This window comes from Erpetoichthys calabaricus, chromosome 9, assembly GCF_900747795.2.
Source record: "Erpetoichthys calabaricus chromosome 9, fErpCal1.3, whole genome shotgun sequence".
NCBI lineage: Eukaryota > Metazoa > Chordata > Cladistia > Polypteriformes > Polypteridae > Erpetoichthys > Erpetoichthys calabaricus.
The window spans coordinates 2,890,340-2,912,695 of NC_041402.2; the positions used below are offsets into that span (position 1 = coordinate 2,890,340).

A 22,356-nucleotide genomic window follows, 5' to 3' on the forward strand; every position below is an offset into this window, starting at 1 on the left:
CCAAATGAGGCACATGACCTGCATTGTGAGGGAGCGTCAGTTATGGCACTACGGCCATGTGGTGTGTTTCCCCAAAGGTGATCCAGCTCGTAAAATCCTCATTGTTGGGGACCCGAGTGGCTGGACCAGACCAAGGGGTTGCCCATGTAACACCTGGCTGCAGCTGATAGAGGGTCATTTCCGGAGGGTGGGACTGGACCATGTGTCTGCCCGGGGGGTTGCAAACCGGGATCCCGAGTTGTTTCGCTGTGTAGTGGGTACGGCAACTCACCGTACCAGTGCATGCTCCCAACTTGACTTGACTTGACAGTTGAGCAGGAGACTGTTGACTGAAATCTATGACCATCTTCCAAGTTTTTTGAATGCTAAGGACCAAATTATTAAGAACCCCAGTGTCAGATGTTCTACCTCTTGTCTGTCTATGGACTCATCATTGTTTGAAATGAGGTCTATTACTGTGATGTCATCTGCAAATTTAAGAAGTTTGACAGATGAATCACCAGAGCTCCATTCATTTGTATAAAGTGTGAAGAATAGTGGGGAGAGGACACTGCAGCGCACCAGTACTAAGAGCTACCAGGCCAGATGTATGTGTGTGTGTGTGTGTGTGTGTGCTCAGCCACCCCTGTCCTGTTTCCTATCTGTAAGAAAGTCTGTGATCCAATGGTGGGTTGAACTGGGGGGTGTTTCTTATCGAGGAGCTCCTGGATGACTGTATTGAAAGCAAAGCTAAAGCTCACAAACAAGATCCTCACATGTGCCCCTGGCTTAACAAGGTGTTGGTAAATGGAGCTCAGCCCTAAATTCATCCACAGCCTGGAGGGCTCCTTATGCAAACTGAAATGGGTCCTGAAAGTCCTTTGTGGCGTTTTTTGAGGTCAAAGGTCTTCATGACCACAGAGGTGAAAGCTACTGGTCTGTAGTCATTCAGGCCTGTGACCTTGGATTTTTTTCTACTAGAATGATGGTGGAGCAGGCAGGAAATTCAACTTTATTGTTATATGTACTCAGTAAAATGAGTAGTGAGAAAAGCGCTATATAAATGTAATGAATTATTGTTATTATTATTATTAAAATGAAAATCTTATTCTGTGAAGAACAGAGCACAGATCCAGAGATTAGCTGAAAATGTCTGCAGATACTGTAGAAAACTGGGCAGCACTGGGCCTGAGTGTGCAAGGGGAAATAAGGTCTGGGCCTGCAGCTTTTGGAATATTTTGCTTTTTGAATAAGCTAACAGATATTATTATTATAACAATAATAATAATAATTAGAGATAGATAGATAGATAGATAGATAGATAGATAGATAGATAGATAGATAGATAGATAGATAGATACTTTATTAATCCCAAGGGGAAATTCACATTCTCCAGCAGCAGCATACTGATACAAAAAAAAAATATTAAATTAAAGATTTATAATAATACAGGTAAAAACAGACAATAACTTTTTATAATGTTAATATTTAACCCCCCCCCCCCCCCCCGGGTGGAATTGAAGAGTCGCATAGTTTGGGGGATAGTTTAGAGATAGATAGATATGAACCTGCGGTGGGTTGGCGCCCTGCCCAGGATTGGTTCCCTGCCTTGTGCCCTGTGTTGGCTCCGGCAGACCCCTGTGACCCTGTGTTCGGATTCAGTGGGTTGGAAAATGGATGGATGGATGAGATAGATATGAAAAGTACTATATGATAGATAGATAGATAGATAGATAGATAGATAGATAGATAGATAGATAGATAGATATGAAAGGCACTATATACATAAAATGAATTATTATTACTTTATTTTTATATGATAGATAGATATGTGAAAGGCACTATATAATAGATAGATAGATAGATAGATAGATAGATAGATAGATAGATAGATAGGATAATCTATCTATCTATCTATCTATCTATCTATCTAATTGACAGATCAGTCAAGAGCCGATCCTCACAGCAGCACCAGATGGATCCTTGTTCATCCCACCTTTCAGTTGTTCAGCCAATCTCTGAAATGTACTACGGCACAGGCTAGGACACGAAAGGCACAGACATCATGGTCTTTCATTATTTCCTGAAACTTAATACTTTTGTAGTATACCCGCCAGTTGAAGTTATTACAAAACTTGAATCTGCACGCTAATAATGGTGAAAAAGGTGGAAGACTGAAGAGAACAACTGTCTCCTGATTTAAAAAAAAAAAGATTAGTTACAATACCAACTTGCTGCCACTGTGGTCGTCTTTGGACTGGAGCGCCGGGCCACGGTAGGTTGCCTCCTAAAGTCACCTTGGCGCCTCGCGCGTTCTCGCACGGTTTGTCCCTTCCCTCTTGCTGTCGTTGGAAGTTAACGCATGCGCAGTAGCTGCACTGTCGCCACATTCCCCGCCTGAGGAATAGAGCCAGGGCGAGCTCGGCGTTTTCACTTCAGTTCGCATAAAGCAGTAAGAACGCTAAACACACCGAGACCGAGACAGCGTGACTTCGCGGAGATATCGTTTACGATTTATTTTTCCGAGGAGGAGTTGTAAATAAAACCCGAAGCAAAGAAGAGCGTGGCTGTGTCCATCCAGGAGGTGAGTAGCTTTACGAAGGCATTGTTTGAATGGAAGGCACGCAATGGCATAAAAATAGTAAAATGAAAGAAGCAACTAATCACTGTCCCATTGCAGCCCGGGTTGCAGGGCTCGATAGGTTGCTGCTCAGGCGCCGCATGCTCGGTGCAAGGGTCCCGTGGAAGGAGGGAACGGCGGACGGAGCTGCAGCGTAACATAACATGGGTGCCTGTTAGAGCGGAGATACACAGCGGCTGAGATTCCAGCAGAAACAGGCCGCGCGTTTGCTAATTTCGAGAGGTCCTGTGAAATCTCCGCACTTTCGGTTCGGCTGCCTGTTGAAGACCCCAAACACGAGGCTAGGCGGTGGGTGCACGGCGTATAGCGCACTGCCATCTGCGACGCTTTTTCCCGCTTGGAATTTCAGCCTTTTAGATCGCTTACCTGGCCGAGCACGTGATCACGTCAAGCGGCTCTCAAAAAGTTCACCTTTGATGCGTGTGCGCGTTTAGAGCGACAATTTCAAACTTTTGTCTCGTGGACAGCAATTTACTGCCCAGGTAAGAACCGTTAACAACTTTCACAATGCTGAAGTAAGTCCGCAAAACTCACAAGTACAAAATCGTTTTTAATTAACATGTAAGAAAAAGAATGCAGTAAATATAGAGCCAAAGTTTTCAAATATCGTAGAGAGCAACGGTGCATTATGGATAAGGGAGAATGAATTGAGTTCCGTGATGGCGCTGCACAATTAGGCATGGTAGAGTCAGCTATGCAGAGTTTTATGTAGAAAGTATAGGTTAAAAAAAAAACACTCTTAAGGGTTTTCAGTGTTACTGGGTAACACTGGTATTGCTTTTGTTTGTCTTATGGCTTTTAGTCTACTGGCCACAAAAAAACACTTTAAAAACTTGCTACCATGTACCGTTTGAATGCATTTGCCCGTTTTTGTGATTTCCCCTCATATTATAAGTATACATATACAGTCTGATAACCACAAACTGGTACATCAGTGGTATTCTAGAGGTGTTTTCACACCTGGTTCATTTGGATCAGATTTTGTTTTTTGAATTCTAGTGTGATCAAATTTATTTAGGTATATGTGAATACAGCAGTCACACTCTGGTCCAGACCAAAACAACCTTATTACGACCCTTTGGAAAGGTTGATTTCGGTGTAGTAACAAACAAGCTCTGGAGTGTTCTTGTGAGGTTTGAATGTGATCTGACCGGGGGCCGATCTAACTATGTGAAATGCTGTGCATTATGGGTGGAATAGCGTGGTAGTTACACTAAGCATCCTTTATTGGTAATTAGGGAATCTCATTCACAGCGTAATGAATGGTTAGCGTGGCCCATTACATTTACCATCATATTGCTTTTATATACGCACATAGTTACAAATGTCACACAATTCTCATAAAACAACTCCCTCAATTGCTAGATGATACCAAGATAGGAGGATTAGCAGATAATTTGGAATCCGTTTTATCATTACAGAAGGACTTGGATAGCTTACAGGCTTGGGCAGATTTGTGGCTGATGAAATTTAATGTCAGTAAATGTAAAGTATTACACATAGGAAGTAAAAATGTTAGGTTTGAATACACAATGGGTGGTCGGAAAATCGAGAGTCCACCTGATGAGAAGAATTTAGGAGTCACAGTGGACTCTAAGCTATCGACTTCCCGACAGTGTTCAGAAGCCATTAAGAAGGCTAACAGAATGTCAGGTTATATAGTGCCTTGGTGTGTGGAGTACAAGTGACAGGAGGTTCTGCTTTATAACACACTGGTGAGGCCTTATCTTGAGTACTGGGTGCAGTTTTGGTCTCCAGGCTACAAAAAGGACATAGCAGCACTAGAAAAGGTCCAGAGAAGAGCGACTGGGCTGATTCCAGGGCTACAGGGGTTGAATTATGAGGAAAGATTAAAAGAGCTGAGCCTTTATAGTTTAAGCAAAAGAAGATTAAGAGGTGACATGATTGAAGTGTTTAAAATTATGACGGGAATTAGTACAGTGGATCGAGACTGCTATTTTAAAATGAGTTCATTAAGAACACGAGGACACAGTTGGAAACTTGTTAAGGGTAAATTTCACACAAACATTAGGAAGTTTTTCTTTACACAAAGAACGATAGACACTTGGAATAAGCTACCAAGTAGTTTGGTAGACAGTAAGACGTTGGGGACTTTCAAAAATCGACTTGATGTTTTTTTGGAAGAAATAAGTGGATAGGCCTGGAGAGCTTTGTTGGGCTGAATGGCCTGTTCTTGTCCAGAGTCTTCTAATGATTCTAATGATTTCTAGTCATTCAGGGCAAGCCTGGCACCTGATTTGGGCTGACGACTGCTCGAGTGAAATTGGACAGCAGTTGGGTGGGTGGTAAAGGTGTAAATGTACTTGTGGCCTGGTCAGTCAAAACTCAGCGAACAGGTGACGAGAAATGAATAGCAATGCCCTGTGAGGCAGACGATCAAAAACCCCTTGGTCTTGCATCATGAAAGTGATCTGTGTGCAGCTGTGTGTGTCTGGTTTCCAAAACCCGATGAATGAGCACTGGAATTGTCGGGTAGATGGGTCCTTTCATCGGATTGGCTGTCTCAGCTGTTGAATGGCCAATTGGGGGAGGCAGCTTGATGGCCGAGGTCTCCAGGACTCTAAACAAATCCAAATCATATTATGTGATATCATCTACTGTTAAATTTTGCTCCATACTTGTAATATTCTTATTTTTACATTGTATTGTGGATTACTTGTGTTCTGTTCTGTATATTGTATTGTATTGACTCCCTTCTTTTTAACACTCGCTGCACGCCCAACCTACCTGAAAAGGGGTCTCTTTATGAACTGCCTTTCCTGAGGTTTCTTCCATTTTTTCCCTACAAAGGTTTTTTTTTTTTTTTTTTTTTTTTTTGGGAGTTTTCCCGTGTCTTCTTAGAGAGTTGAGGCTGGGGGGCTGTCAAAGAGGCAGGGCCTGTTAAAGCCCATTGCGGCACTTCTTGTGTGATTTTTGGGCTATACAAAAAATGTATTGTATTCTGTTTTCTCATGTGGTTCAGGTAGTGAGTGTGACTTGTCGACTTGTATGCATGCAAATTATTCCAACTGTTTGTGTTTTAAAAGTTTTAGTAAAGATTCAAAGCAAACCAGTTTAGATTACATACATTTAATTAATGGAATCGTGAAATTCAGATGCATACACAAAAATAAAGAGAAAAATTGATAATACAAAAGTTCTTATGTACAAGTGCATTCTCAATAAGAATATCATCGAAAAGTTAATTTATTTCAGTTATTCAATTCAAAAAGTGAAACTCATATATAGATTTGTTATACACGGAGGGATATATTTCAAGCATTTATTTCTTTTCATTTTGCTGATTATAGCTTATGAAAGACCCAAAATTCAGTATCTCAGAAAGTTAGTGTGTTGTGATAAAGTTCAATATTGTAGACTCTTGGTGTGACACTTCTCTCAGCTAATTAACCCAAAACATCTGCAAAGGTGTCCTGAGCCTTTAAATGGTTTCTCAGTCTGGTTCAGAAGGCCACACAATCATGGGGAAGACTGCTGACTTGACAGTCGTCCACAAGGCAGTCATTGACACCTCCACAAGGAGGGGAAGCCACAAAAGGTCATTGCTAAAGAAAACATTGCTAAAGTTGCTTGAGGTCCAGTGTAACGTTTCCACAGTCAGTGATGATTTGAGGGAGCCATGTCATCTGCTGGTGTTGGGCTTGATAAAACACAGTGGACCAAAGTCAGCGCAGTCAGCCGTCTAATAGGATATTTTAGAGCACTTCATGCTTCCCTCTGCTGCCAAGCTTTATGGAGATGCTGATTTCATTTTCCAGCAGGACTTGCCACCTGCCCACACTGCCAAAAGTACCAGTACCTGGTTTAATGACCATGGTATCACAGTGCTTGATTGGCCAGCAAACTCACCTCACCTAAACCCCATAGAGAATCTATTAAGAGGAAGATGAGAGACACCAGACCTGACAATGCAGATGAGCTGAAGACCGCTGTCAATCATGGAGAATCTACTGCATCCACTAAACAATGTCATCTCCAGACAGAGGAGCAGCTTCAGCGACAGACTGCTGTCACCGTCCTGCTCCACAGACAGACTGAGGAGATCGTTCCTGCCCCACACTATGCGACTCTACAATTCCACCTGGGGGGGGTCAAATGTTAACATTATTCAAAGTTCTATCTATCTATCTATCTATCTATCTATCTATCTATCTATCTATCTATCTATCTATCTATCTATCTATCTATCTATCATATAGTGCCTTTCACATCCATCCATCCATCCATCCATCCATCCATCCATCCATCCATCCATCCATCCATCCATCCAAGCAAGCATGCATCCTGGGCTTCCATAACATCTCAGTAGTGCCACAGGCTGATCGCTCCCATGCCACGCTGCATTGATGCAGTAATTCATGCAAAAGGATTCCCGACAAAGTATTGACTGCATTCATGGACATACTTTTCAGTGGGCCAACATTTCTGTGTTAAATATCTTTTTCTTTTTTTTTTTTTTTAATGGTCTTATGTAATATTCTAATTTTCTGAGATACAGAATTTTGAGTTTTCATTACCTGTAGGCCATAATCAGCAAAATGAAAAGAAATAAATGCTTTAAATATATAACTCTGTGTGTAATGAATCTGTATAATAGGAGTTTCACTTGAATTACTGAAATAAATTAACTTTTTGATGATATTCTGATTTGAGATGCACCTGTACAGCGGGGAAAATAAGTATTGAACGCCTCAATGTTTTTCTCAGTAAATATATTTCTGATGGTGCTATTGAGATGAAATTTTCACTAAATGTCAGTAACTGTACAAAGTACAGTGATGAGAAAAGTGCAACATGCATTCTTTCTCCGATGTAGAACCCTCATCCTCTCCAGAGTTCAACTCTGTTATGGCGTGTCTTTATGTGAAAACAGCAGTGTCAGATTGGGGGGGAGTGTGAACTTAACTGGGAGAATAAAACTGAATAAAAAAAAAAAATGACGCTAACCTTACAAATAACGTAAATTTACACCGGCTCTTACAGACTGAAATCAGATGTATGTTTTTATTCTAAAATAGTAGGAAGAGCAGCTTACTTCTCAAAACAGAGTCGTGTGGAGTCGAACTCGTGACCTTTTGATTGCCAGTCAGCAATTCTTACTGTTATGCCACCAAAGCAATCGGGTTAAAGACATGTCAATATCGCATCCTAATGCAGGTTCTTTTTCTGCAGTTATATTCTTGAGTAAAGGTGCACTTGTACCTTTTGTGAAAGTGTTTATTTGATATTTGTACTTCAGGCTTCAGACACTATACGCTTCCTGTCTACATTTTGTCAATTATTACTAAAACATGAAAAATGTTTGTTTTAACGATGTGTTTACATAGATTGTTGTAGACACGGAACACACATGAAGTCCATGTGTTCCTAATAACGATATAGTATTACCTCTATACAACTCTAAGCAACTGACATGCAGGTAAACAGACTTGAGCTGAGAAAACTTTGTGTGGGGGTGTTGGTATAGCAAGCTGCTTGCTGCTTATTGACACATTTACAAGACAAAAGATGCTGACGGAGAGGTGTGAAGGGATTTAAGGTGGGTCGGATTTTCGAGTTTTTTCGTAGACTTTGGTAATTCTAGTGTTAATTCATTTCATGATGAAAGTGATATCAAGTATAAATTTAAGGATTCTAAATGTGCAGAGAGTTGGAATAGCATACATGTAATGTGTTCTGTGTGGTGATTTATTGCTGCTTGCTGCTGCTGTCGTGTCAGGAGGAAGCTCCAGAAGCATGTAGGGATTATCAACTGGATCGGTTATAAGATGACGTTTACGACGGTCTACTTTAATGTAAACTACAAGGTTAAAGTGGACATTTCAAGATTAAAGGTGAAATTTTGACTTGAATCACAAAATACACCTTTTCACTGTGTCCTTAATTTTTTTTCTTTGTGGCTCAAATACAGCGCTGTATATTCTGTTGCTGTTGTGAAGGTGCAAAAAAAAAAAAAAAAAAGATGCCACAGAAGGCGGTACGTAAGACTTTTAAAATGTATTGTGTCATTATGATGGGGAATGTGCGACGCTTGAATATAAAAGCACCATGAATGCATTTGTATGTCGGCATTTTGCTTCACCACATCAAACCATTCATCAAACACCGAAGCAGGCACATCGATCCTGCAGAATCCTCAGAGCGGCTTTCTGCTACATGTAGATAGTAAACAGAGACTCTGACGCCACATTCCAAATTTTATCACACTGCGTCCCCCGACTTTTTGCTGGTACTGCAACTCGCGCACGTGTCGTGTTAATTTCTGAGGACCTGCTCAGAGGATGTGTCAAATGAACGCTGGGAACACATGGCAGCCATGATGTGTGCGCATATGCATTCTGAGTGTGAAGTATAAACGAACCCTAAGAGGTTTCTGTTCAAGGCTTATATATCTTAAGTTTTTTTGCGTTTTCCCTATACGTTCTCTATATAACATACAATTTTATGTTCATATACTCCAGCAGTAGCAGCATACTGATAAAAACAATGTTAAATTAAAGAGTGATAAAAATGCAGGTGTAACGGACAGTAACTTTGTATAATGTTAACATTTACCCCCCCAGTGGAATTAAAGAGTCACATAGTATGGGGGAGGAACGATCTCCTCAGTCTGTCAGTGGAGAAGGACGGTGACCGCAGTCTGTCGCTGAAGCTGCTCCTCTGTCTGGAGATGATCCTGTTCAGTGGATGCAGTGGATTCTCCATGATAGACAGGAGCCTGCTCAGTGCCCGTCGCTTTGCCACAGATGTCAAACTGTCCAGCTCCATGCCTACAATAGAGCCTGTGTTCCTCACCAGTTTGTCCAGGCGTGAGGCGTCCTTCTTCTTAATGCTACCTCCCCAGCACACCACTGCATAGAAGAGGGCGCTTGCCACAACCGTCTGATAGAACATCTGCAGCAACTTATTGCAGATGTTGAAAGACGTCAGCCTCCTAAGGAAGTATAGTCAGCTCTGTCCTCTCTTGCAGAGAGCATCAGTATTGGCAGTCCAGTCCAACTTATCATCCAGCTGCACTCCCAGGTATTTATAGGTCTGTACCCTCTGCGCACAGTTACCCCTGATGATCACAGGGTCCATGAGGGGCCTGGTCCTCCTAAAATCCACCATCGGCTCCTTTGTTTTGCTGATTTTCAGGTGTAAGTGGTTTGAGTCGCAGCACTTAACAAAGTCCTTGATTATGTTCTTATACTCCTCCTCCTGCCCACTCCTGATGCAGCCCACGATAGCAGTGTCATCGGAGAACTTTTGCATGTGGCAGGACTCCGAGTTGTATTGGAAGTCCGATGTATATAGGCTGCACAGGACCGGAGAAAGCACAGTCCCCTGAGGCGCTCCTGTGCTGCTGACCACAACGTCAGACCTGCAGTTCCTGAGACTCACATACTGATGTCTGTCTGTAAGATAGTCCACAATCCATGCCACCAGGTATGAATCTACTCCCAACCTCTGCTCATCAGAGACAAGCTGACAGAGATGGATGGTGTTGAAGGTGTTAGAGAAGGCTAGAAACATAATTCTTACTGCACCATTGCCTCTGTCCAAGTGGGAGAGGGATTGGTGTAGCATGTAGATGATGGCATCCTCCGCTCCCACTTTCTCCTGGTATGCAAACTGCAGAGGGTCGAGTACGTGGTGGACCTGTGGCCTCAGGTGGTGAAGCAGCAGCCGCTCCATGGTCTTCATCACATGTGATGTCAGTGCGACAGGCCGGAAGTCATTCAGCTCACTAGGAAGAGATACCTTTGGGACTGGAGTGATGCAAGATGTTTTCCAAAGCCACGGGACTCTCCCCTGTTCCAGGCTCAGGTTGAAGATGCGCTGTAGAGGACTCCCCAGCTCCAGTGCACAGGCCTTCAGCAGTCGTGGTGATGCTCCATCTGGACCCGCTGCTTTGCTGGCACAAAATCTGTTCAGCTCTCTGCTTACCTGGGCTGCTGTAATTGTGGGTGGGGGAAAACTCTTTCCTATGCTGGCATCAGCAGAAGGATGGGTGGAGGGTGCAGTACTCTGAGGTGAGAGTGGGTTAGGGTGGTCAAACCTGTTAAAGAAGTTGTTCATCAGGTTTGCTCTCACCATGTCTCTCTCGATGGTGGCACCCCGCTTTGAGCTGCAGCCAGTGATGATCTTCATCTCATCCCACACTTCATTTCATGCTGTTATTCTGTAACTTCTACTCCAGCTTTCTCCTGTACTGCTCCTTCGCCGCCCTGAGCTGGACCTGGAGTTCCTTCTGCACATGCTTGAGCTCATGCTGATCACTGCCTTTAAAAGCCCTTTTCTTCTGGTTCAAAAGGCCCTTGATGTCACTTGTAATCCATATTTTGTTGTTATCATAGCAGCGTACTGGAACTACAATGTCCGTACAGAAGTTGATGTAGTCAGTAGTGCAGTCAACAACCTCCTCAATGTTCTCACTATGTGACCCCTGCAGGATATTCCAGTCTGTAGTTCCGAAGCAGTCTGTCAGAGCCTGCTCTGCCTCAGGGGACCACTTCCTGAATGAGCGTGTGGTTGTAGGTAGCTCCCTCACTCTTGGTTTGTAGTGAGGCTGAAGCAGAACCAGGTTATGATCAGCTTTCTTAAGCACAGGTAGCGGGGGTGGCACTGTATGCGTCTTTAACGTTTGCATACAGTAGGTCAATAGTCCTATTTCCCCGGGTGTTGCAATCCATATACTGGGAGAAGGCAGGTAATGTTTTGTCCAGCGTCACATGGCTAAAGTCTCCAGCGATTAGCACAAGCGCCTCAGGGTGTTGTGTTTGTAATTTAGTAACCGCAGAATGGATGATGTCACTCGCGGTCTCTACGTCTGCCCGAGGAGGGATGTAAACAATAACAACAATGACATGTCCAAACTCTCTGGCCAAGTAACAGGGACACAGACTTACGACCAACAGTTCGATGTCCCTGCAGCAAGAGGAGATCTTGACATTTACATGTCCAGGGTTGCACCACCTTGTATTCACATAGAGAGCGAGTCCTCCTCCTTTCCGCTTCCCGCAGGTATTTGTGTGTCTGTCCGCTCTAACTGTGCTAAACCCGGGTTGCTCCACGTTATCATCTGGGATGTTAGTTGGTAGCCACGTTTCACAGAAACACAACAAACTGCATTCTTTGTAGGTCCTGACATTTTTCACCAACGCAGCCAGTTCGTCAATCTTATTTGGTAGTGAGTTCACATTTCCCAGGATCACAGAAGGCACCAAAGGCTTGTATCGCCACTTCCTCGCTAGCCGCTTAGCCTCCAGCTTACCGCCGGCTCTGCTGCCACGATACTACCTTCTTACCTCATCGGTTAAATAGGGAACCACAACGGCATAGGCCTTTGTTCTCAGCGCTTGAAGTTGACTACCTGAGTAGACGAGTCTCAGCGTGTAAAAATCCATGTCCAAGTAATAAAAAGTGTCCAGGGAATGAGTCCACATAAAAGAAAGTGGTAGGAGTGACCAGAGAAATAGAGAAAAAGGTAGAAAGATAAAGTTGTACACGGAGCTGCTGGAAAGGCTGCCACTCGTGGCGATGCCTGAGTCATCTTAATGTATTAAAAAAAATTGTGTCCAACGAAAGAAGTCCACAGGATGTTTGTTTAGTTCACTTGAAAGACTGCAGTGTGAAGCCTAACCGAGATAAGTGGAAATTGAAACAAACTAATAAATCATCTTCTGATTTGGAGTAAAGCCCATGAACTAGGACCATGAAAATGCAATAAGAGTACTGGCACTGCTACTAGGAAGGCAGCTCAGATAAACCAAGTACTGCAAATGAGACAGCCGTACTGAAGAGTGTCATTACTGTATAAAGAACTTTGTGCTCCATAAGCGTGGAGGTCCAGGGCAGAAAAGTGGCACATAAAACACTTGTCAACCCAGCAAAGATGTGTTTGCCACCTCATCATATAAAACATGGAAGCAAGCAAGGAAGGTGAAGGATTTCGATATTTTTGGGAGATGTTTCCATGAATAACTGATACCAAAGATTAAGGAAAGTACCGTATTTTTTGCTCCATAAGATGCACTTTTTTTCCCCAAAAAGAAGGGTGGAAATGTCTGTGCATCTTATAGAGCGAATATTGCGTCACAGACCCTGATGTGCATTACCTGACAAAAGTCGACATCCAGGGGTAGAGGGCGACAATTAGCTGTTAATGGTGACAAAACTCACTGTTATGTCACAGGCAGTCCGTCTCTGCTTGGAGGAATGTTAGACTCATTGACTTGACATCTAATCCTTACGTGTGTGTGAGTTACAAAATGTAAACAAAGGCAAGATGGCATCGACATCTCACGAGGGAGTGAAGCGAGTGCGAAAAACGAAATACTCGACAGATGATGTTTTGCGCATTATCGCTGATTCAGACTCTGATTTTTCAGAATCTGATTTTGTTGAGAGTGATCAGGAGATCAAGTAAGAGAGTGAGGAACTGGCATCATCTGATCGGACACCAGCCGATGCCGCCTCAGTTGAGTGCATTTGCGCAACCGATGCACATACGGCAAGGTTCATGTGGGAGGAATACCCAGACATTGATTCGTGGGAGCCAAAGTAGCTACCGGACTTCACAAGACAGCATATTCTGCTGTTGGACACGACAGATTACCAGCTGCTGGACTACTTCATGCAGTTCTTTCCTGAAGCTGCCTTTCAGCTACCGTCAGACGAGACAAACAGGTATGCAGTGCAATTTTTTGAATCGCAGGCAGCGCTTGCACCACATTCTCATTTTTCAAAGTAGAAAATCCACAACAAAAGATGAGATGAAGGGCTTTGAGGCATTACAAATAGAGATGGGACTAGACTGGTGATATAACTTCAGGGAGCATTGGTCCAAACGCGCTTTGTCCCCTGGTGGCTTTGGACAGGTTATGCCACGTGATGATAGGTATGTGCTGCTGCAAAGTGATTGTGAGAAACTGAGCTTCATAAATTCTGACACTAGCGAGAAGGAGTTCTTGGGGTTTCCAGAAAACTAGAAGAGTGCTTGAAACTTAAGTCTCTCCTCATTTGTTAATGACAGTGATGACGGTTCTTAATACCGCTGTTGACTTTACATGGTTGAAGTATTATTCTGCTATATTTTATTGAATATTTTTTTTTTCTTGTTTTCCTCCTCTAAACCTAGGTGCGTCTAATGGTCAGGTACGTCTTAAGGATCGAAAAATACGGTATTTTTTATTGGTCCACAAATCAGACATGTTATCCATGACAAGTAGTATGAAGATCTGTCAGTGGGGTTTGTGGGAATTGTATGGAAGGCATTTGAGCTTGTTGATGAGACTTTTCTTGGTAACTGCAAAGCACCAAACTACATCCAGTTGGTGGACAACTTGTTTCAAGCATACAAAACCGTGAAGTGCGATAGGCTGGCATGATAAGATTCATGTTTGTATTCACTATTGGGCGTCTGCCCTGCTAATCTTGGTGCAGTCAATGATGAACATATTTCACCAGGACATTTACAACAATGAAACAGTGCTACCAGGGGCAAGTAGAGTACATCAGTGCTGGCCGGCTATTGATGGACAGTCAAACGAGAAACAATAAAAATCAGCAGCCATCATTTTTAGATCAGTTGGATTAATGTGACGTGTAATGTGACAGCATTAAGCGATTAAACACACTTAATTATATAAAAGTTCATTTCATGTTTCTCCATATTCCTACTTTCGTTCTTTCTTTTCATATTCCTTAAAACTCTGCAGCCGCTTGGCTGAGGTGCCATGCAGCCGCCTTTGATGCTTCAATGAAGGCGGGTGCCCCAGCTGTCCAAGAGAGCCATTGCACTGAATCCTATTGGACACTGAATCCTATTTTTTCCTGTAAGAAAGTAGTAACAGCTACAATAAAACAAAACACTAACGAAATGTCACTTTACATTCCTTTTCATGAAATAGCACACTAGCACAACTGAACCTTATTCTGCAGTTCCATTCATCAGGTATTAGCCCAGATTCTCCATGACGCTGAGACGGCAGTAGGACAGCAAGTGCCCTCCAGAATTGGAAGAGCTCTTACTAGTTTGATGCATCCTTCTTAGATGAAGGCTAACTTCACTTTTAGAAAAAAGAAAGAGTGACGCGCTTTTAAGGGCTCATTGCATCTGAGGAGACGCCTGCTCTTCTGCCCAGGTTTGTAGGGTCGAGTTTATAACGGAAGAGTCAAATGTGGACCTTGCATGCCTCATCACCTTGAGGTAAACATTTATTAAATCCCAAAACATCGTTGTTAATTTTTAAAGGGGGGGAACCCGTTAACAACCAGTGCTGTTCACTACTAACATTTTTTCTATGGGAAAGACTGTTAATAGCAGTTAAATAGGTGTGTAATTTAATTGGTTAAATGATTTACAGTAAATACATCACGCACAACTAGAACTGCCTACATAAAAGAATTACCATACAGCCACATGTTTACTTGCCTGTCGCTATGATGAGAACGCTGTGGTCTCGCCTATCTGGGGTTTCATCAACTACATCGATTTTCTTGCCACGAATCTTTCAAAGAATGGTGTCCATATTGTTCAAAGAAACTGGGCAAATGAGTTTGACGTAGACTGCTCTCATTTTCTGGCAGTGCGCCTCCTTGTTTCCAATGCTTAATAAAGAAAGGACGCATCTTTGCCATTTTTTTGAGTGATATGTCTTGACTCACATAGGCACAAACTGGCATCTTGCATCTGATGATTTTGTTGTTTCCTCTGTTGTTTCCTGAAGGGGAACACTTTTTGATCTTAATTTCTCCTTGTTTTTGAGATGGGTTTTAGATTGGATGCGGTCATTGCAAGGATCTTTTCGCGTCCAGTCAATGGAATGCTGACAAAACGTGCGGAAAAGTTATCCAGATTCGTAAAAGTCCCCGGGATATTGTTGTGCCCTCAATTTGCAGTTAAGCTTGTTTCTTAGTGTTTTCGACATAATTAGAGTATGTGATTCTGCTTGCTTCAACATTTCTGTCTTGTGCAGCGAGCTAATTCACGTACCTTTAATGAGAAAACAAAAGCAAACGCGTGCACAAACAGAGGGAAGACTGGATTTCTATGAAGAATTGCATTTGCTTCAAAAGCAACAAAGTAGAAAATAGTATATCTCTATATCTCTATATATAATCCCTATGTGCGTCCAGGTGTCAGTGTGTGGGTGTCTTCTGGTGAAGTGCGCATGCGCTGGGCACGGTGCTATGTGCGATATTACTGTCAGAGAAAGTTAGAGGCGTTTTACGGAAATACAAACCAGTATTACCGCGAGAGGACATTAAAAGTACACAATACAGTGACGCATATTACAGCCACATACAAGCCAGTAGTACTGTCAGAGGAGATTAAAGGCATATTACCGACGCGCACGCCTGTATTTCCACCAGAGAAAATTATAGGTATATTACGGACTTACGGACGTACAAGCCAGCAGACGTACAAGACGGTATCCTTCAATAAGGGCGCACACAAAAAGGCGAGCCTCAAAAGGACGACCTCAATTGGGCGCAGCGAATAAAGGCGCGCGTAAATAAAGATCTGCACCTGTTGCTCTTCACATATTCCAGAGCCATTTGAACTAAATTATCTACGCGCCCTTATTGAATAGAGCCGTACAAGACAGTATTACTGTCACAGAAAATTAAAGACAGACAATACACGGCAGCAGCCCACGAAGAACGGTCAGCTCAGCAAATAAACATCAACAAAAGAAAGGCTGAAAGAAAGAAAAATACGACCAACAAAAAGAATGAGGTCAAAGTCCCTTGCCATTTAATATAGACTGTTCCTACTAATGTTTATGCACTACTGTTCTAGCGCCCGTTATTGTAACGCGCTAAATGACTAGTGTATATATATATATATATATATATATATATATATATATATATATATATATATATATATATATATATAAAGGAAAGTTGAGATCCGAGAGACTGTGTTTGTGGAGGGATGGAGAGTTAAGGCGGGTGTTGGAGTCACATGATCATTTCCCCTCCCATTCACTTCATTTCGCTCCGCAGCTGACGTGGTCTTGCCGTTCTTGATTTGCTTTTCACATGGCCAAGAGTAAGCTCCGCGCACAGCTTGGTCATATTACAACCGAAGGGGCGAACTGACAACATGGTATACAAAGAGATACTTAACAAATAATTATTGGTATATTTTCCCCCAGTTTATTATTTAAAATTTTAAAACAGTACTTCGCCGCTGCGAAGAGCGGGTGTTTTGCTAGTCTGAATGATAGAACTACAGATTGTTCAGTCATTTTAATTTATTGGAAAGTTTTGTAACCGTCACCCCTTCAGTCTCTAAATTCTGCACATTTCCGTTTTTAAATCTTAAATCTGTTTTTAAGCGTTAATTCGTTTGTGTTTTTCACATCGCAGAAATCATAGGGCCCTATACACTAGTAATGACTTGGCTATATTTTAAAATGAGTTTAATGGTATCTTGATTAAAAAAGATATCAATTTCCTTCAAACATTTCTGGATGACTCCAAACTTTTGAAAAGTACTTTTTATTGACTTACTGTAAGTTACAAATTGAAGAGTCAGAGTTGGAATCGAAGGTTTTGTTGCAATAACTCTACAGCCCAGCTCACAAGATTCCAAACAGACATATTTTTACATAAATATTGTTAAATAAGTCACTTCTGTTAAATGCTCTTATGAATTAAGATATTCATATCCACAAGTGAGGCACCTCAGGATTATTCAGAGGCAGGCGGTGACACTGCACTATGTGTTAATATGCACAAGTTCAAGGCGTAATCTCTTCCTGAGTCATTTTTGTGTATCGTGCAGGACTTCAAAGCAAGCCTGGTGGACGAAGTGAATGGTATGGTGAGGAAAAAATTTTGACGCACAAATATTCACAATATCTGTCTTGTATTAAAGTTCTTGAGCAATTGGTTGTCGTCATTCATCAATACAGCTAACAGTATAGTTCCACCGCTCTTGACTCCTGTTGTGTATGCAAATTCTGCTCTGAATGGAAGTGGAGAAAATCATGGCAGGAAAAGCTAAGACATATAATACTGTAGCCCTTTTGTGCTGACTCATCAAATTTAGAAAATGAGCTGCGGTTCTGAAATGTGCAAAACCGAAACGCATCAATTGGAAAAACAAACAGGTTATTCACATTTACACCTTACGTCTGTCGTCAGTCACAACGCAAGCACAGCACATACAGTACATTCTAAATAAACTGAATGTGTCTGTGCATAGCGGAGCACATGTAGGCCACATAATGTAAGCAGCACTGACTTTGGATCGGATTTCTTCACCCACCTGATCTGATTCGGGCACATTGGTGTGAACTGCGTCTTTCTTGTCTTATTCTGTAGGTTCATTCATTCATTTAGAGTGTCTGCTTAATCCAGTAAAGTGCTGCAGGGCCTGGCGCCCCTCCATGTCAATTGAATTTATTCTTAGAAAGCACAGTGCATTAAACACTAAAAATAAGTGCAGTAAAGTTACATTTAAACTAAGCAAAGTTGATGACAGAAATACACTTTGTGCAAAGAAATGGAAAGACACAGCTACAGTTTTTTTTTTTTTTTTTTAAAGAATAAAATGATTACCTCAATTTTCCACAGTGCTAATCTGGGTAATTAAAGAAAAAAAAAAAACAGAAAATTGAACTTTACCAATTATTTTTTAATAATATGAATAATAACTGAACAACAACATTTATTTATATAGCACATTTTCATACAAAAAGTAGCTCAAAGTGCTTTACATAATGAAGAAAAGAAAAAAAAAAAGACAAAATACAAAATTAAAATAATTAATAATTAAAATAACTGAAGTATTACTGAAGTAAGCAAACAATGTAAACAAGTAATAAATAGCAATAAACGGAAAAAGGAGTTTTCTATAAAAAAATTCTCTTGTACTCTGTTTTTGTGTGTGTTATTGCAGCTTTGTATTTTAAAAATGTAATTTGTGAATTTCTCCTTGGGATTAATAAAGTATCCTCTGTCTGTCTGTCTACCTATCTATCTTTTAGAGAAATGCCACACTATACAGGACATTATCTGCTATAATATACAAAGAATGGCTTTTGGTGCACCACAAAGTAGGAATGCATTAATGTACGATGTACTTTTTTTGTTTTTAATCTGTACGGGCATATTTAAATTGTTATTGATTAATTATTTCATGTTATTGAGTTATTTGAATTAAACATTTCTCTGAGTTTTATTATTTATTTTAAGTATTTACAATTAATATTATTAAAACATAATTAGTGTAGCTGCATTCATCTGGTTTCCAAAACTTCCACAGCTTCTGCTTTTCAATGGGGTTCAGGAAATGAGTGTGACTCTTCAATATGTGTCCATGCAAATAATTCTGCAGTTGAAGTGTCTTCATTTTAAAAGTTTTAGTCACAATTGAAAGCAAATCAGTTTACACAAAAATAAAGAAAAATTGATAATGCAAAAGAAACTTCTTATAGAAGAGATTTCTGTTCAAGGCTTGTATATTTTGTTCTGGTTTTCTGATAAGTTCTCTGTATATCATACAGTCTTCTGTTCATACGTCAAGCGAGCAGACGTGAAATGTGAGCGGTAAGAAAACTGCAGGCCGTCGTTACCCTGGTGAAGACGAGGCATATCAAACCGCTCTGTTTTTAGCTGACTACCGACTGATAAAAATTCTAATTCTGGTGCGGACAACTAAGGTAGTTCCATTAAAAGTTAGGGGTAGGGGTTAAATAGAATCGTCCATTATCTATATAGTAAGAGAATAAATAAAAATAATTATATAACACCTTTCATACATCTGAATGAAGCTCAAAGGGCTTTACAGAGAAAGCAAATATCACATAGTAGAAAAAGAATCTAAACGTATAAGAGTAAAATAAGAACACAATCAAACATTAAGATAAACGATAGGTAAAAGTATAAATAAAAATACATGAATGTAATGCAGTGGAAACAACTAAAAGCCAAGCTAAAAAGAGTATGCTTTCAGCTGCTTTAAAAAATAATAAGAGGCCTGACAAATATTTAAGGGCAGGTTGTCCCAAATCTTTGGTGCATAAAAACAGAAGGCTGCTTCTCCATACAGTATTTCTTTATTTTACTTTGTGAATGTGCTTTGAGCCTGGGAAAGGTGCTATACAGTCATCCCTCACCTATCGCGGGGGTTACGTTCCAGAGCCCCCCGCGATAGGTGAAAATCCGTGAAGTATCGACCTTATGTTTATTTTATTATTTATATATATTTTAAGGCTTTATAATCCCTTCCCACACTCTTATAAACCTTACCGCCTTATTACATCCACTTACAATTCGTTTTGCGCCCTGCTTAAAGGACACTGCGGCCATAGATCTTATATTCTTATCCTCCTTTTTAAATAAAACATATCCAGACCTTTTAGGCAATCGTTAGCATCTTCTGTTCCCCTGAAGCAGGAGCAGATTGTTTTAGAGCCATAACGAAAGGGCTTGACTGTGCACAAAGATAAACACAAAAGAGCACAAAAGTTAATGTAACTCTTTACACAGCGAAACATGTTGATGCTGAATGAGCGAGACAAGACTTCCTGGTTAACACAGCAGAAACGAATTCGGGGCACCGTCGCTAAGCCAATCGGCACACAGGAACTTAACTGCGTGCTCTGATTGGGTAGCTTCTCAGCCATCCGCCAATAGCGTCTCTTGTATGAAATCAACTGGGCAAACCAACTGATGAAGCTTGTACCAGAAGTAAAAAGACCCATTGTCCGCAGAAACCTGCGTTATATATTTAGATATGCTTACATATAAAATCCGCGATAGAGTGAAGCCGCAAAAGTCGAAGCACGATGTAGCAAGGGATTACTGCATACATAAAATGTAGTATTATTACAGTATTATTATTGATTAATGTTTAGCAGGCTGGTGCTTGATTATCTTAAGGACATATTTGGAACATATTCATGTCATTTAACCACGGAACTACTGGCTGGGAAGCTGACTGTCTATCGTATTGGCCAGTTTAAACAAAAGACAAGAACCCCTGAACACCCATCAGGCCATAGCACAAATCTCCATCTTCATCAGTACACTTGTTTACACTCAATTGAACTTGTTAAACACAATATATCTGAAATAAAATGAAAACACTTCTTGTAATGTACCATAATCCAGATTACAATATGTGAATGTCAGGTTGTATAATAGCTCAGCTGAAGTTCACACTAGTAGTAACACAACTATGCACTGGGCTTTATTCTTACATCAGATAAGTATTTAACTATGACTATTTGTGAAATGGGACATTTGAACTTGCTGTAATTTTTTTCATTACAATTTAAATTTATTAGGCAAAAATGTACCAACTCCTTGACTCCAACTCCGCAGCCCTGCTTATAAATCCAGTGTAGCATCGAGTTCTTCCAATGTGTCGTTCGATCAAAATCTGATTCGAGCTTTGTGAGTAAGAGATGAGCTCTCACTGAAGCCATTTATTTATTTTTCACACACAGCTGTGACATATCTATGACTGACCATTCATAATTACAACTATGCACCATTATAGTGGGCTGAAACTGGAGCTATCCAGTAGTGATGAGCCTTTCGCTGTATGCGGCTTGACGTAGGTGAGATCTTTGATAGAAGCAGATTCACACAGTTGTGACGTGCTTTTTGCCTCCGGGCGTATCTGTAATAATGAAAGATGGCAGACAACATGGAAAGTTAGGATTTATTTGAAAGAAGTCACTATGGGGTATATAAAAATACTATTATGCTTTAGATTGACTTGTGGGTTTACTGCAACATACACAAACAACTTTGAAATATGGCAGTGTCCCATTGTTGTAGAAGTAGTAATTGTTGTGTTGTACTAGTAATTGTTATAAGCATTAATCAATTGATTTAAATATAACCAGATAAACAATATAATTGTAAATGCTAAAATATAATGGAAATGGTCATGCGATTAAAAGTAATATTTTCAAGGGGGCCCCCGCCAATCCTTGCTTTTCTCCCTAATAAGAGATTTCCAGACTGCTATATCAAATATCTATGGGAAACCCTGAGCACACTGATGCACTTCTTTCTCTTGTGAGTACAAATTATCATGTAGAAAAGAGAATTTTGTTGGTGATATTTACCTAGCATAGAAATTAAATCTAAAATTGTTGAGGCATATTGTATGACTGCTTACTGGCATGAAGCATTTTCAAATTGTAGCTATAATGACACACAAAAACTAAATAACGAAGCTAATCTATCTATCTAAATGCAGCTGCATATTCAAAAGGCATTCATTCTTTGCAGGTGAGCAAGTTTGCACACCCAAGTTTTACTATTTAAACTGTTAATTTAATTAAACAGGTGCACGATGCCACTAACATGTTGAAAACCTCACATGAAGTAAGCGAAGATGCCACTTCAATAAATCTTAAGCAATAATAAGTCATGTTTTTTTTTTCCTTTCTCCTTACAAATATGCATAATGTACATTAAATACATCCTCAATGGTTTAAAGGGCATCATCCAGTAAAACGCAACTTATTATTGTATAGCGCAATTCACAGAGTGCAGGTGCAAAGTGCTGTGAGCAATTCTCAGTTAAGATACAAGTAGAGATGACACTAATTACTAAACACAGAACTGGTGCACACATACATAAATACTGACTTGTTAAAACGCACTGAGATCAAGGTAGACACGGATTAAACATCAACGCAAACCACAATGTCTGTCCAGTAATCAATGAACTCTGGACGGCCAGTTCACAA

The 22,356-nt window shown here is 40.8% G+C and overlaps 1 protein-coding gene across 1 annotated transcript in view; it reads left to right on the forward strand.

The window, feature by feature from the left end:
- Positions 1-2,207: 2,207 nt before the first annotated feature.
- wdr5 (WD repeat domain 5) overlaps positions 2,208-22,356 on the forward strand; it is an 86,294-nt gene continuing 66,145 nt past the window's right edge. The window contains exon 1 of the mRNA XM_028809089.2: positions 2,208-2,563. The gene's annotated coding sequence lies outside the window, so the exon portion shown is untranslated. The remainder of the gene's footprint in view (positions 2,564-22,356) is intronic.